The 13,264-nt window shown below is 35.2% G+C and overlaps 1 long non-coding RNA gene across 1 annotated transcript in view; it reads right to left on the bottom strand.

Moving 5' to 3' along the window:
• Positions 1 to 338: 338 nt before the first annotated feature.
• The window catches only part of LOC122213462, a 74,561-nt gene continuing 61,635 nt past the window's right edge, over positions 339 to 13,264 (bottom strand). The window contains exons 4-7 of the long non-coding RNA XR_006199525.1: positions 11,392 to 11,452; positions 9,931 to 10,055; positions 1,625 to 1,665; positions 339 to 949 (exon numbers count right to left, since the gene is read on the bottom strand). This is a non-coding gene — a long non-coding RNA (uncharacterized LOC122213462). The remainder of the gene's footprint in view (positions 950 to 1,624; positions 1,666 to 9,930; positions 10,056 to 11,391; positions 11,453 to 13,264) is intronic.

Genomic DNA, 13,264 nt, shown 5'->3' with positions numbered 1-13,264 from the left:
GTAAAGCAGGCCATATCATTGTGATATTGGTGCTCTAGAGGTCACACTTGAAGAAACACTGCCATAGAGATTATGGCTTCTCTCTGCTATTACTATCACTTATTATAATTATGATTATTGTTATTATTTCCCTACTAAGATATGCACTTCCAATCAACTCTATAATTTTCTGAATTAGAGAACAGTAATAAGGAAGATCCAAAGCATTTTATATATTACTGTAATTGATTTTTGTATTTATATATGAATGTGAGTATTTAATTTTGGCTGTGTGTCCCAAATTTTCGTTCCATTGGCCATTAGTGGGTATTGTACAAGAAAAGAATTCCATGGTCAAATTGCTGACATAGTATGTGATAATACTTTGTCTTCTCTTAAGAAATTTCAGACACATGCTTGCACACAGAATTATGTAGCTTTGTTTTAATCAGGCTTCCCAAGATTCTGATTCTGGAATCTTCTTAGTAAGGGTCAACTATTAATATCTTGCAGAATTTCCTCACAGAGAACTAAGCCCCATCTTGCTTTCTTGTTAAGCCTGATATCTTTTCAGCAATTCAGGCTACTGCTTTGGTCTAAAAGTCCTCTCATTGGCACACTTGCAGCTTACATGGAGAAAGATCAGTCAGATGGCAATGTCGACAGCAGCTGAGACAAGGTGTCTTCCAAAGTAAATCCGATTATAGGAACTAAAAGATTTTCATATGGCTAAAGATTGTCTGTGACAGGTGCAGGTACTGTAAGAAGCCTTCCTGAGCCCTTCTTTTTGAAAGAGTTGGAAATAAAATCAGGTAGCCTTTGTGAGTGAAAAAAAAAAGAATTCAACACTTAGTGGATGAAATTAAAAATATGTAAAGTCACATTTAGTAACAACTAGTGTAGACTGGACTATGGTCATATAAGCTTTATAACCATATTTGAAGAAATGTTCCTTTTTCATCACAGGGACCTGCAAAACAATGAACAGAAATAATTGTCAATGTACACAGCATTAGATAGAAGAATATGTTGTCAAACATCAAGAGTAATATTGTCTAGCAAGGTTCTGTCTTTTGGGGGAGAAAGGTGTTAAGTTGAGAGAAGCTTTAAGAATCATCCAAATTCCTAGTGTTGATTCCTTGGATAATAAGTAAATTTCTGGTTTAGTTTTTATGTTATTCTAAAGAAAGCCTATCTTGATCATAGCAATGTATGCATTTTTGTCAGAATAAATTCATAATTCTTATTGTAAATGAACAAATTAGTATTCTCTATTACATTCCAGTCTCTCAGTTTATAGTAAATTAACATCCCTGAGTTTGATCACATCTAAGGAACTACACAATTGATTTTCTGGGTAAAGAAGTTTCAGTATAACCCAGAATCACTGGGTAATGAATTCACGCTTTAAATGTAACCCCAAGAGATTTTTGGTAAACCATTACAAAACGCATCCCAGGCAAACCCCCATCTCTCTCTTTGCTTCTCTTCAAAATGCAACATATTCAATATAAAGATTTGTATCAGACCATCAGTCTTATTTCTAATGAGGGTATTTTTGTTGTTTGGAGAATAAAGTAAATTTAGTTTTTGCCATTTGCTGTCAGCTCCATGTTTAACAGGCTTTATTGAAGGGATTATTCACTTGAGAATTGGTGTCTTCGTTTATTGCTTTTTTTCAGAACTCTGGCAAAATAAAGGAATAAAAGGAAGTTACACTGAGTGAATATCTTATACTCTATTCTTAAATCTTGCAAATATAATTCCCACTGTTCCTCATCTAGAATCATTAGGTTAAACTTGGCTCATTCATGCAATTCCAACGGATATCTCTGTTGGGACTCAAACTGCTTAGTTCAGTCAGTGTTAACTTTAGATGTTTTCTCTGCAGGTCATTTCCACCCAGTGGAAAAATATGTAGTTATTATAGACAATTGTAATGTGAATTAAAGTATACATAATTTTTAATACTTCCAGCGGTGAGTTCTTTCCTAGGAACTTCCTGAGATAAAAAGGTCTTTTCTGCTTTACTTCTCCCTCTAATCCAACATCCGAGATTATATAAAATTTAGAATATTTTTAGTACCTGTCACAAAAATATTAACCCATCAGATTTTACAGGAATTTGTGAAATCTCCTCACATATAACTACAGAATAATCTCAAAACTGACTTTATCTTATTGCATTTCAATTGAAAGATTATTTCATAGTTCTTTAAATACTTTTTATTTTGTTTCCTGGTCATTACTTTTTTATTTTATATATTTTTAAGCATTTATTTTTAAGTTATCTCTATACCCAACATGGGGCCCAAACCGACAACCCCAAGATCAGTCACATGCTCCACTGACTGACCCAGCCTGGTGTCCCTCATTATTATGTTTTTAAAGAGAAATATCTGCTTACTGAGTTTCCTGATGTACACATCTGAAAATTGGGAAATGAGACTGTTCTTGGTATTTCTCTTAGCTGAGTTAATGGTAAATATCACTAGAGTATTAATCAGTACTATTAGCACTGAGATTTGTGTATAGAGCAATTTAAATTAACCATTATCCCACAGATTTGCTCTAATACTATAATCAGAAAATCTTTATAGCTATTCCAATAGGCAGGAGCCTCTTGACCCCCTCCCACTTGCCACCTGTTCTCTGGAAGGACAACTTATATATTATTTCATGTCAAAATGCAAATTCATTGCTTTCTTTTACCAACTTATAAGCAACTAAATTTATGTGGAATGAAAATTAATATTTGAGTCAACATCTATTTACATAAGTCTTCAAAAATATACTAAGACAAAAATTTATAATCAGATAAACTGCTTGTCAGAAATATTTATTTTGCATAATAAAATAAAACACCTGGGAAACATTTCCAATTGATAACTTTCAAGAAAAGAATCATGAAAGCGGCAATTGAAAAAGTGTCCTTAATTTTCAAGAATAATTTTTCTTAGTGTCTTATTTAACATGGCTTCATTATCACTGTATGAAATCACTACCCTTTTAAGAAATGAAGAGATATTTAAAAATCAATGGTTAGACCACACAAATAATTCATGATTCACTTTGAAATAACTCAGGGGACTATCTCTTCAGTTATTTTTCATATGTATTTTGAAATGTAATTATTTAGTACTTACATTAGGCCAAGTCCTGGGCATGGAGGTATGCACTAGAGACATATTAATGGATAATGGTCAAATGGGTTTTAAAAACTACCGGAGGAGTCAGAGTATCACACAATGATTTACACCATTCCTAATTACAAGGTCCTTGAGAAGAAGAGTGTGCTCTTTTGTAAAAACTGACAAAGAAGGATATGATTAGAAAATGGTATATGAAGAATAAATGACCTGTAAGACTTAGAGCTCAGGGAGAAATCCAGGCATGTGGAATCTTTATTCCATGTTTATTAATAATTCTAGAGCAAATCCTAAAACCCTATTATAGGGTTTTAAGCATGGAGACAATGCAATCCTGCCAGATTTATACATTTCCCCCCACATATTGTTATGGGAAAATTTCAAATATCCAGAAAAGTTAAAATCATTGTTCAGTAAACTCCCAAATATCCAGTACCTTGATTCTTTAACTGTAAATATTTCACTATATTTACCCTAACCCTCTCATCTATCCATTCATTTAGCCATCTACTGATCCACCTTATCTTTTGAGGCATTTTAAAAGCTGAGGTATAATTTACAAATAGAAAATTTTACTCTTTTTAGTATACCTTCTATGAACTTTGACAAAGCATGGTGTCTTGTTGCCACCACAATCAAAATACACAATTTAGTTTATTTTTAATGCATTTCAAAGTTTTTTGAAACATAAATACATTTCACCCTATGCACATCAGTATGCACGTGCCTGCACACACACAGATAGACCCCAGGGAGCTAAGCAGTGCCAACAAGTGGAGAATGGAGCCATCACACCAAGCCCCACCCACCTGCCTCCTTCATGCACATTCCTCAGAAGACCAGTGTTTAGTCTACCCACTATAGTGTGCTGCCAAGTTTCAGTTCTAGGGGAAACTGGATGTAACTTCATTCAGCTTTCATTCTGTTTGCTCGTTAATTTGTTCAGTTTCTTTGCTTCTGTTTTGCTTATGTTATTTTTTTTTCTTTCTTTTTTTTTTCTTTCTCTTTCTTGGATATAGAAAGAGCAAATTTATTTTAGTTTTATTGATTTATTTTATTTTCTTCATTTAATTTCACTCTATTCTGTTATTTAAAAACTTTTTTAAATGTTTTTATTTTTGAGAGAGGGAGAGAGAGAGAGAGAGAGAGAGAGAGAGAGAATGAGCATGGAAGGGGCAGAGAGAGAGGGAGACACAGAATCTGAAGCAGGCTCCAGGCTCTGAGCTGTCAGCACTGAGCCCGACATGGGGGTCGAAGTCATGAACTGCAAAATCATGACCTGAGCCAGTTGGACACTTAAGTGTCTGAGCCACCCAGATGCCCCCAATTTTTTAAACTTTTATTTTTCCTTTCTCTTTTTTCCCTTTTCTATCAAGGTTCTCCCAACAAGCAGACAGAATTCCACCTAGGATCTAGCTTCCTTTATTTGATTTTTTGGCTTTGTTTTGTTTTTAATTTTTTTAATTTTATTTTATTAATTTTTTTCTTCCTCCAAAATGACAAGATGGAAGAATTCACCCCAAAAGAAAGAACAGGAAGAAATAATGACCAGGGATTAATCACCACAGATAAAAGTAAGATGTCTGAACTAGAATTTAAAACCATAGTAAGAAGAATAGTAGCTGGGGTTGAAAAAAAGCATAGAAGACACCAGACAATCCCTTTCTGCAGAGATAAAAGAAGTAAAATCTAGTCAGGCTGAAATTAAAAATACTATAGCCAAGATGCAATCTCGAATGGATGCCATGACAGCAAGGATGGACAAAACAGAGCAATGAATCAGTGATATAGAAGATAAAATTATGGAAAATAATGAAGCAGAAAAAAGAGAAAAATAAAGGTAAAAGATCATGATACAAGACTTAGAGAACTCAGTGACTTATTAAAGAGGAATAACATTCATATCACAGGAATCCCAGAAGATGAAGAGAGAGGAAAAGCGGCAGAAGGTTTGTGTGAGAAAATTATAGCTGAAACCTTTCCTAATCTGGGGAAGGACACAGACATCAAAATCCAAGAAGCACAGAGAACTCCCATTAGATTCAACAAAGCCCGACTATCACCAAGGCATATCATAGTTAAATTCACAAAATATACAAGCAAGAAAAGAATCATGAAAGCGGCAATTGAAAAAGTGTCCTTAACCTATAAGGGAAGACAGATCAGGTTTGCAGAAGATGTGTTCACAGAACCTTGGCAGGCCAGAAAGGAGTGGCAGGATATATTCAGTGTTCTGAATCAGAAAAATATGCAGCCAAGAATTCTTTATCCAGCAATTAGAATAGAAGGTGAGATAAAGAGTTTCTTAGACAAACAAAAACTAAAGGAGTTCATGACCACTAAACCAGCAGTGTAAGAAATTTTAAGGGGGACTCTTTTTTTAATGTTTATTTATTCATTTATTTATTTAATTTTTTAACATTTATTTTTGAGACAGAGAGACAGAGCATGAACAGGGGAGGGTCAGAGAGAGAGGGAGACACAGAATCTGAAACAGGCTCCAGGCTCTGAGCTGTCAGCACAGAGCCCGACGCGGGGCTCGAACTCACAGACTGTGAGATCATGACCTGAGTCGAAATCAGACACTTAACCGAGTGAGCCACCCAGGCGCCCCTAATGTTTATTTATTTTTGAGAGGGAGAAAGAGAGAAAGAGAGCAAGCAATGTGGGCATAGAGAGATAGAGACAGAGGATCTGAAGCAGGCTCTGTGCTGTCAGAACAGAGCCTGATGCAGGGCTCAAACTCATGACCAGTGAGATCATGACCTGAGCCAAAGTCGAATGTTCAACTGACTGAGCCACCCAGGCATGCCTAACGGGGACTCTTAGTGGACAAAACAAAACAAAACAAAACAGACCAAAAGCAACAAAGACTAGAAAAGACCAGAGAAAACCACCAGAAAAAACAACTCTACAGGTAACACAATGGCACTAAATTCATATCTTTCAATAATTATTCTAAATGTAAATGGACTAAAGGCTCCAGTCAAAAGACATAGGGGTCAGAATGGGTAAACGCAAGAAAAAAAACAAGACCCAATATGTATGCTGCCTACAACAGACTTATTTTAGACCCAAAGACACCTGCAGATTGCTACTAGGTGTTTATCCAAAGGATACAGGTGTGCTGTTTGAAGGGGCACAGACACCCCAATGTTTACAGCAATGGTATCAACAATAGCCAAAGTATGGAAAGAGCACAAATCTTCATCAACAGATGAATGGAGAGAGAAGATGTGGTGTATATATATATAGAATGGAGGATTACTCGGTGATCAAAAAGAATGAAATCTTTTTGCAACAATGTAGATGGAACTAGAGTGTATTATGGTAAGTGAAATTATTCAAAGAAAGACAAATATCATACAACTTCACTCATATGTTAAATTTAAGATACAAAAGAGATAAACATAAGCAAAGGGAAGCAAAAATAATATAAAAGCAGGAAGGGGGGGCAAAACACAAGAGACTGTTAAATACAGAGAATAAACTGAGGGTTGCTGGAGGGATTGTGGGTGGAGGGATGGGCTAAATGCGCAAGGGGTATTAAGGATGACACTTGTTGGGATGAGCACTGGGTGTTATATGTAGGGGAAAAATCACTGGATTATACTCCTGAAAGCATTATTTCACTATTTGCCAACTTGGATGTAAATTAAAAAAAAAAAAAAAAGAAACTGGGAAGGCAAAACAAAAAACAAAAAACAAAATAAAAACAACAAAAAACAATACAAAACAACAACAAAAAAAACCCAAAAATCAGACACCTGCAGATTGAAACTACGGGAATGGAGAACCATATATCATGCTAATGGACATCAAAAGAAAGCCAGAGTAGTCATATTTATATCTGACAAACTAGATTTTAAACCAAAGACTGTAACAAGAGATGAAGAAGGGCATTATATCATAATTAAGGGGCCTTCTATCTCCAATAAGATCTAACAATTGTAAATATTTATGCCCCAACATGGAGAAACCCAAATATATAAATCAATTAATCACAAACATCTTTATGAGTTTCTTTAAACTCAGTGATAATAATACCATAATAGCAGGGAACTTTGACACACCACTTACAGAAATTGATAGATCAGCTAAGCAGATAATCAACAAGGAAACAATGGCTTTGAATGACACACTGGACCAGATGGACTTAACAGATATATTCAGAACATTTCACCCTAAAGCAACAGGATATACATCTTCTAGAGTGACTATGGAACATTCTCCAAAATAGATCCCATACCGGGTCACAAATCAGCCATCATCAAGTACAAAGAGATCTGTAGCATGCATATCATTTAATTAGGGTTCAAGATTTATTTAAGATTATTTCTATTTCTTAAGGTAAGAAAAAAGAACTGTGAAAAACACAAGTGATATCCTTTCTACGAGCATTGACAAATGCATAAACCTAAACTGCAACCCCTATGAAATGATCTGAGTTCAAAAAATTGTAACTATATAGTTGATAGATATTAACTAGACTTATTAAGGTGATCATTTTTCAGTATATACAAATATCAAATCATTACACTGTACACATAAATCTAGTATAATGTCATATGTGAAATGTCAATAAAAAAAGATATAGTACATTTCTATCACCCAGAAAATTGCTGTATGCTCCTTTGCAGTCAATTCCTGTTCCCACTCTCCCCTTCTCATTGGCAGCTAGTATTCTGATTTTTATTTTTTTACCATGGATTAGTCCTGCCTATTCTAGAATTTCAGATAAATAGAACCCAAGAATATGCTCCATGTAAGGCTTCCTTCAATTAGCATGACATTTTTGAGATTCAGACATACTGAGCTGATCAGTTTTTTTTTTTTTTTAACTTTTGAGTAGTAGTTTGTTGTATCAATATATAACACTCTTGTAGGCTACCTGAGCCATTTCCAATTTGGCTATTATAAATAAAGTTATCATGGACAGTCTTATACAAGGATTTTAGTAAAATATACATTTTTCATTACTCTTAAGTAAATATCTAGGATTGGAATTTCTTGGTTATGGGGGTAATATATGCTTAGTTTTATCTATTTTTTTAATCTAGACCTTATTCCAAAGGAATTGTATCATAAACTTAATTGTTTTCTTTTTTAAGTGTATTTATTTTAAGAAAGAGATGGGTGGGGAGAGACAGTGGGAGAGAATATCAAGTAGGTTCCATGCTGTCAGCATGCTGTCAGCTCAGATCTAGTTGTGGGTCTCTATACCTCAAATGGTGAGATCATGACCTGAGTTGAGATCATGACCTGACCCCAAATCAAGTCAGATGCTCAACCAACTAAGCCATCCAGTCCCCTCATAAACTTAATAGTTTGTAGAGTGATGTTGCCTATAGGATAGAGAATGGCCTGGAGACAGGTAAGTGTAAATAAGGGAAGAGAAATGCAATGTTTGGGCATAATAGCGGCTAGTGGAAATAGATAAGAATGAATATAATTAAGATGTATTTAGGAGATAGAATCAACAAGGCTTGGTAGTGGACAGGATTTAGGGCAAGGGAGATGGATTAGTCAAGTTTCAGGTATAAACAAAGGGTTGATGGTGGTATGATTAAACCAAGATGGAGTTTTAATGAGGTACCATGTTTAGAGGACAAGTCCTGAGCTCCATTTTAAACCCGTGCACTTTGATGTGCCCATCTTCTCTCTTGGAATAGCAATTAGCTGATTTGCGTCAATTTATACATTGTCAGAACCAGAAAAAAAAAAATGAAGTGCAGCCCGTTTTGCTAAGTACCAAATGGATTTGTATTTTCCAAATCTGCCCTTCCCTTGAACTAAAATACTAAGTAGCAGATCCTCACAATTTACCCAAAAAAGGGAACACAGATTTATATTATTTCTTAATGTTTAAAGCTATCCTATTAAAAATATAACCTATTAAATTATATTTATTTCAATGCCTTGGAATATATGACGTGTTTGAAAAAAATCAGAGCACTTTGGACAAAAAGATGATTTATTACATAAGACCTAATTAGGATAAATGAGGGCCATGATATGGTACAATATTTTCACAGATGGTTGAAATCACTTTGGGAAAAGCTTGGATTCAACTTCATCTATATAAGCTGCTTAGAATAATTTACATGGAATTCAAAATAAATAAGTTTATTAGCAGTTTAACGCATTAAGCATAAAAAATGCAAACGCTAATTATAACTCTTGTTGAAGTTATTGCAGAACTAAAACTCTTTAACCAATAATGTCAAATAAATTTAGTCTTTAAAGAGACTTTTAAAGGTCTTTGTAATTTGTGTTTTGCTAAAAAATAATGTGACTACCTAATGTTACAGAGGATTCCACTAGAAGTGATTTTAGGTACCATCTTAGCCAGAACACACTCTTCCAATTTAGGTATCCTTGATATAAGGTAATGATATTTTTAATAATTATGCAAGGCTATATATATATATATATATATATATATATATATATATATATATGATAACAACAATGATAAGATATGCTACATATAAAAAAGGGATCTCTACAAACCATTGAATCACTAAACATGTTTTTATTACTCACAGTTTTCTAAATGTTGAGAAAAACAATTCAAAATCTGCATTAGCAGATTAATCTCATGTTACACCACCTAACATAGTTATGTAAAATAATAGGAGTTGTCATTAAAATGTAATTAAAGATTCACTATTCATGCCAAGCTGTCAACAAGCCTCATTTTGCTTAATTATCTACAGATTTTCAGGACCACCTGTTTTCAGGAGGGCTTTTCATTTTGAGGAGGTCAATAAAAGGAAAAGAAAATGAAGATTGTGCCAACCTCTTTGTCCATGATCCATTTGTTCCTGACTGAAGAGTGACTCTAGCTGTCGTTAATGGTTGGTATTTCACTCTGATGTAGTGATCCTAGGCTTTTAACAGACATTTGCAAAGTCTGGCTCTAAACTAGAAAGCAAAAGAACTATTTATTTTTTATTTTTATTTTTTTACAATGGCACAATTTGGTTTTATTAGTAAATAAATTTATATTTAAACACAAAATGCATATTCTTTTGAAACATGGAAAACAAACAGATGCCAAGTCACTGGGTGATGACGCCTTAGTTTCCTAGGGTCCACTGGCAGTAATCACTATGTTAAAGTTGAAAATGTGAAGTTTAAAGTGCCTTTTTCTGTCTATCCTTCTCTCTTGGTTATCATATTTTAATTAAAAAAGAAATATTTAAACAAATATGACTTAAATCCTGCAAAACCTGATATTTGGTAATAGTAAATTTGGTGATTTTTTTTTATTGGCCTGTGAAAGGCTCCTATCCTATACTTCTCTCTGAAAGCTACATAAAGTTTTTATTCATTAGTAACACATTGTTTCCTACTTGCTTTACTAGGTCAAGAAACATATGAATTTTAATTAGAAAGATTATATTAGTTTCCTATGATGTACATCAATATATGTAAAATGATGTTTAAAATTAAAGAATATTAAATGGATTATTTACAAGAGTTGACAATGAGAGAAGATCCTTGACTTACATAAAAAAGTAATCTGTAGTAGCTGCATAGTCAACATTTTATTTGTTTTTGGTTTTGTTTTCTAAAACACTTGGAGATTCACTGGCATTTAAAAAGTAAATATTTACAAACTTGTTAAATCACATATTGTACATTTCTTGAACTAGCGCATTTGTTATGGGGATGCAGGGTATGACAGTGGTTAAGAACCAGGCTTTAGTACCAAACTGCTTGGGTTTGAATCCCAGCATTATCATTTTCTAAAAATGATCTTGGAGAAGTTACTTAATCTCTCTCTGATTTGATATCCACATCTATAGAATAAAGATAAGATCATTCCCAAATGCTTAACAATGCTATGAACAAATAAGGACACAAAAAGTGGCTGTTCCAGGTAAGAAATGAAGTCTTGGCAAGAGATGAAGCTCCATGACAACAGGTCCTGGCTGCAGGTCATAGCACTTGCATTCATATTGGGCATGGGTGGTGAGTAGGAAAGGATCACCTCTTCAGCCATCCTGTCTGGAAATATTTTTCTAGGGCCACATATTAATGAGAATGGCACATTCAGGCAGGGAAAATGGAGCTCAGCTTGAGACCAATGGAGTGCTGGGGATAAAGTCTGAAAAGGGAGTTGAAAGTGTATGGCCTCCTGGTTATGAGAATCCACCCCAGAAAAAAGCAAAAGACTTGGGCTGGTATGGCAAGTGAGTGTATGTGTCAATGGACTCACAAAATGAAGGTTGTTTTAACATTATCTACTACATACCAAGCACCCTGCTGAGAACTGGTGAGACAAAGCAGAACATGCTAAAGGACCAGGAGTTACCCTGCAGGAGAAGGGATAGACATGTACACATAGTTATAATACAATCTTGCAAACGCAAACATACAATCTGCCAAAAAATCTTCGGAGGGTGCCATTAGAATTTATATCATGGGGGTGCCTGTGTGGCTCAGTCGGTTAGTGTCTGGCTTCGGCTCAGGTGATGATTGCATCGTTCATGGACTCAAACTCCATGTTGGGCTCTGTGCTGACAGCTCAGAGCCTGGAGCCTGCTTTGGATTCTGTGTCTCCTTCTCTCTCTCTCTGCCCCTCCCCTGCTTGTGCATGTTCTCTCTCTCTCTCTCTCTCTCTCTCTCTCTTTCAAAAAAAAAGAAACTTAAAAAGAATTTATATCATGGGTCATGCATTCAATTTAGATATGTTTCCTTCCATATCACCTTATTAATGAGAAAAACAATGACTTGAAAGAAAAACAGTTAAAATATCTGACTACCAATACATATGGTGTTTAATTTTAGATGTCCAGACATTTCTACTTGGAGACCAAGACAACCTTAACATTCCCCTCACCTTGACAAAACTTTACCCAGTTTCTTTCCTGCCTCTAGGTTCCAACTTCCCTTTTCTTGAACATTTACTTTAGAAAACTTGTAATTGTGAATCCTTCCTCTGTCCCTTTGAGATATAAGTCTTCTTAAAAAGTTCTTGCCACTTATAGAAGCCAGGAACGTCTTTCTCAAAGACCTGGGAGCCATCCTTTTGAAATAAAATCAAGGAAGATAACACCCCAACTTCTATTCTATGTAGGACCCTACCAACGGAGGAGAAAGTTTACTTTTTCTTGGGGGTAAAGCTACTTAGGAAGTGCAGATGGCTTATGGTTCCCTCACCTCAAATCCCAAAAACTCTGCCCTTTTTGTCTCTGAGAACATGAGCGTCCTCATTTGGTCTGTGCTTTCTCCTCTATCACTGGCAACAGTATTAGAATAAAATCAACTTCTGTTTGCTCATCTTGTCCAAGTTGATTTTTAACAGTGACCAATACATTTTGTCAATGTTGCTTTCAGAATTTCTTAAAATTCACCATGTTTAATTTGCCTATCTTTTGGATGCTGCCCTATGTGATCCTACTTCCTCTTTTTTTGGATGAAGGATTTCTCTCTACTGAAAAAGATCCATTTTTTCCATGCATGCTCTGATTTCTATCCCCTCACTTTTTAAAAAACTTGGCTCATTAGTCCTTCATCCTCTTTCCTGCAACACCGATACCACTAGATAAACTAGAACTTTACAAGCAGCTTATAAATGTGCTTTAGTATTTTCTGCTTTTAAAATAAAACCCTGTCTTGATTCCCACCACTCTTTTCTCGTTTCACCATTCACAGAACAAACTTCTCAAGAGTTGTCTACACAGTGAATCCATTTATTGACCTCCTATTCACTCCTCAACCTTAACCCACTTATAACTGGCTTGTGCCATTTGTCCACTGAAACTGCTGTTGTCAAGATCATCAGTGATCTCCCTCATATAAAATGCAATGGACACTTGTCAACAGCTTTTGACACAGCTGGGAAAATTTTCCATCCAAAGATGGAACGTTCTTCTCTAATTTAAATTCTACCTTAGGGCGCCTGGGTGGCTCAGCCAGTTAAGCGTCCGACTTCACCTCAGGTCGTGATCTCACAGTTCACGAGTTCAAGCCCTGCGTTGGGTTCTGTGCTGACAGTTCAGAGTCTGGAGCCTGCTTTGGATTCTCTGTGTGTGTCTCCCTCTGCCCTTCCCCCACCAACACTCTGTCTCTCTCTCTCTCAAAAATAAAGAAAAAAATTTAAAAAATTAAAAAAATTCTACCTT

This window comes from Panthera leo, chromosome A2 (genome assembly GCF_018350215.1).
Source record: "Panthera leo isolate Ple1 chromosome A2, P.leo_Ple1_pat1.1, whole genome shotgun sequence".
Classification (NCBI taxonomy): Eukaryota; Metazoa; Chordata; class Mammalia; order Carnivora; family Felidae; genus Panthera; species Panthera leo.
The sequence above is the reverse complement of the archived record's forward strand: the minus strand, read 5'-3'. Positions and strand labels throughout refer to the sequence as shown.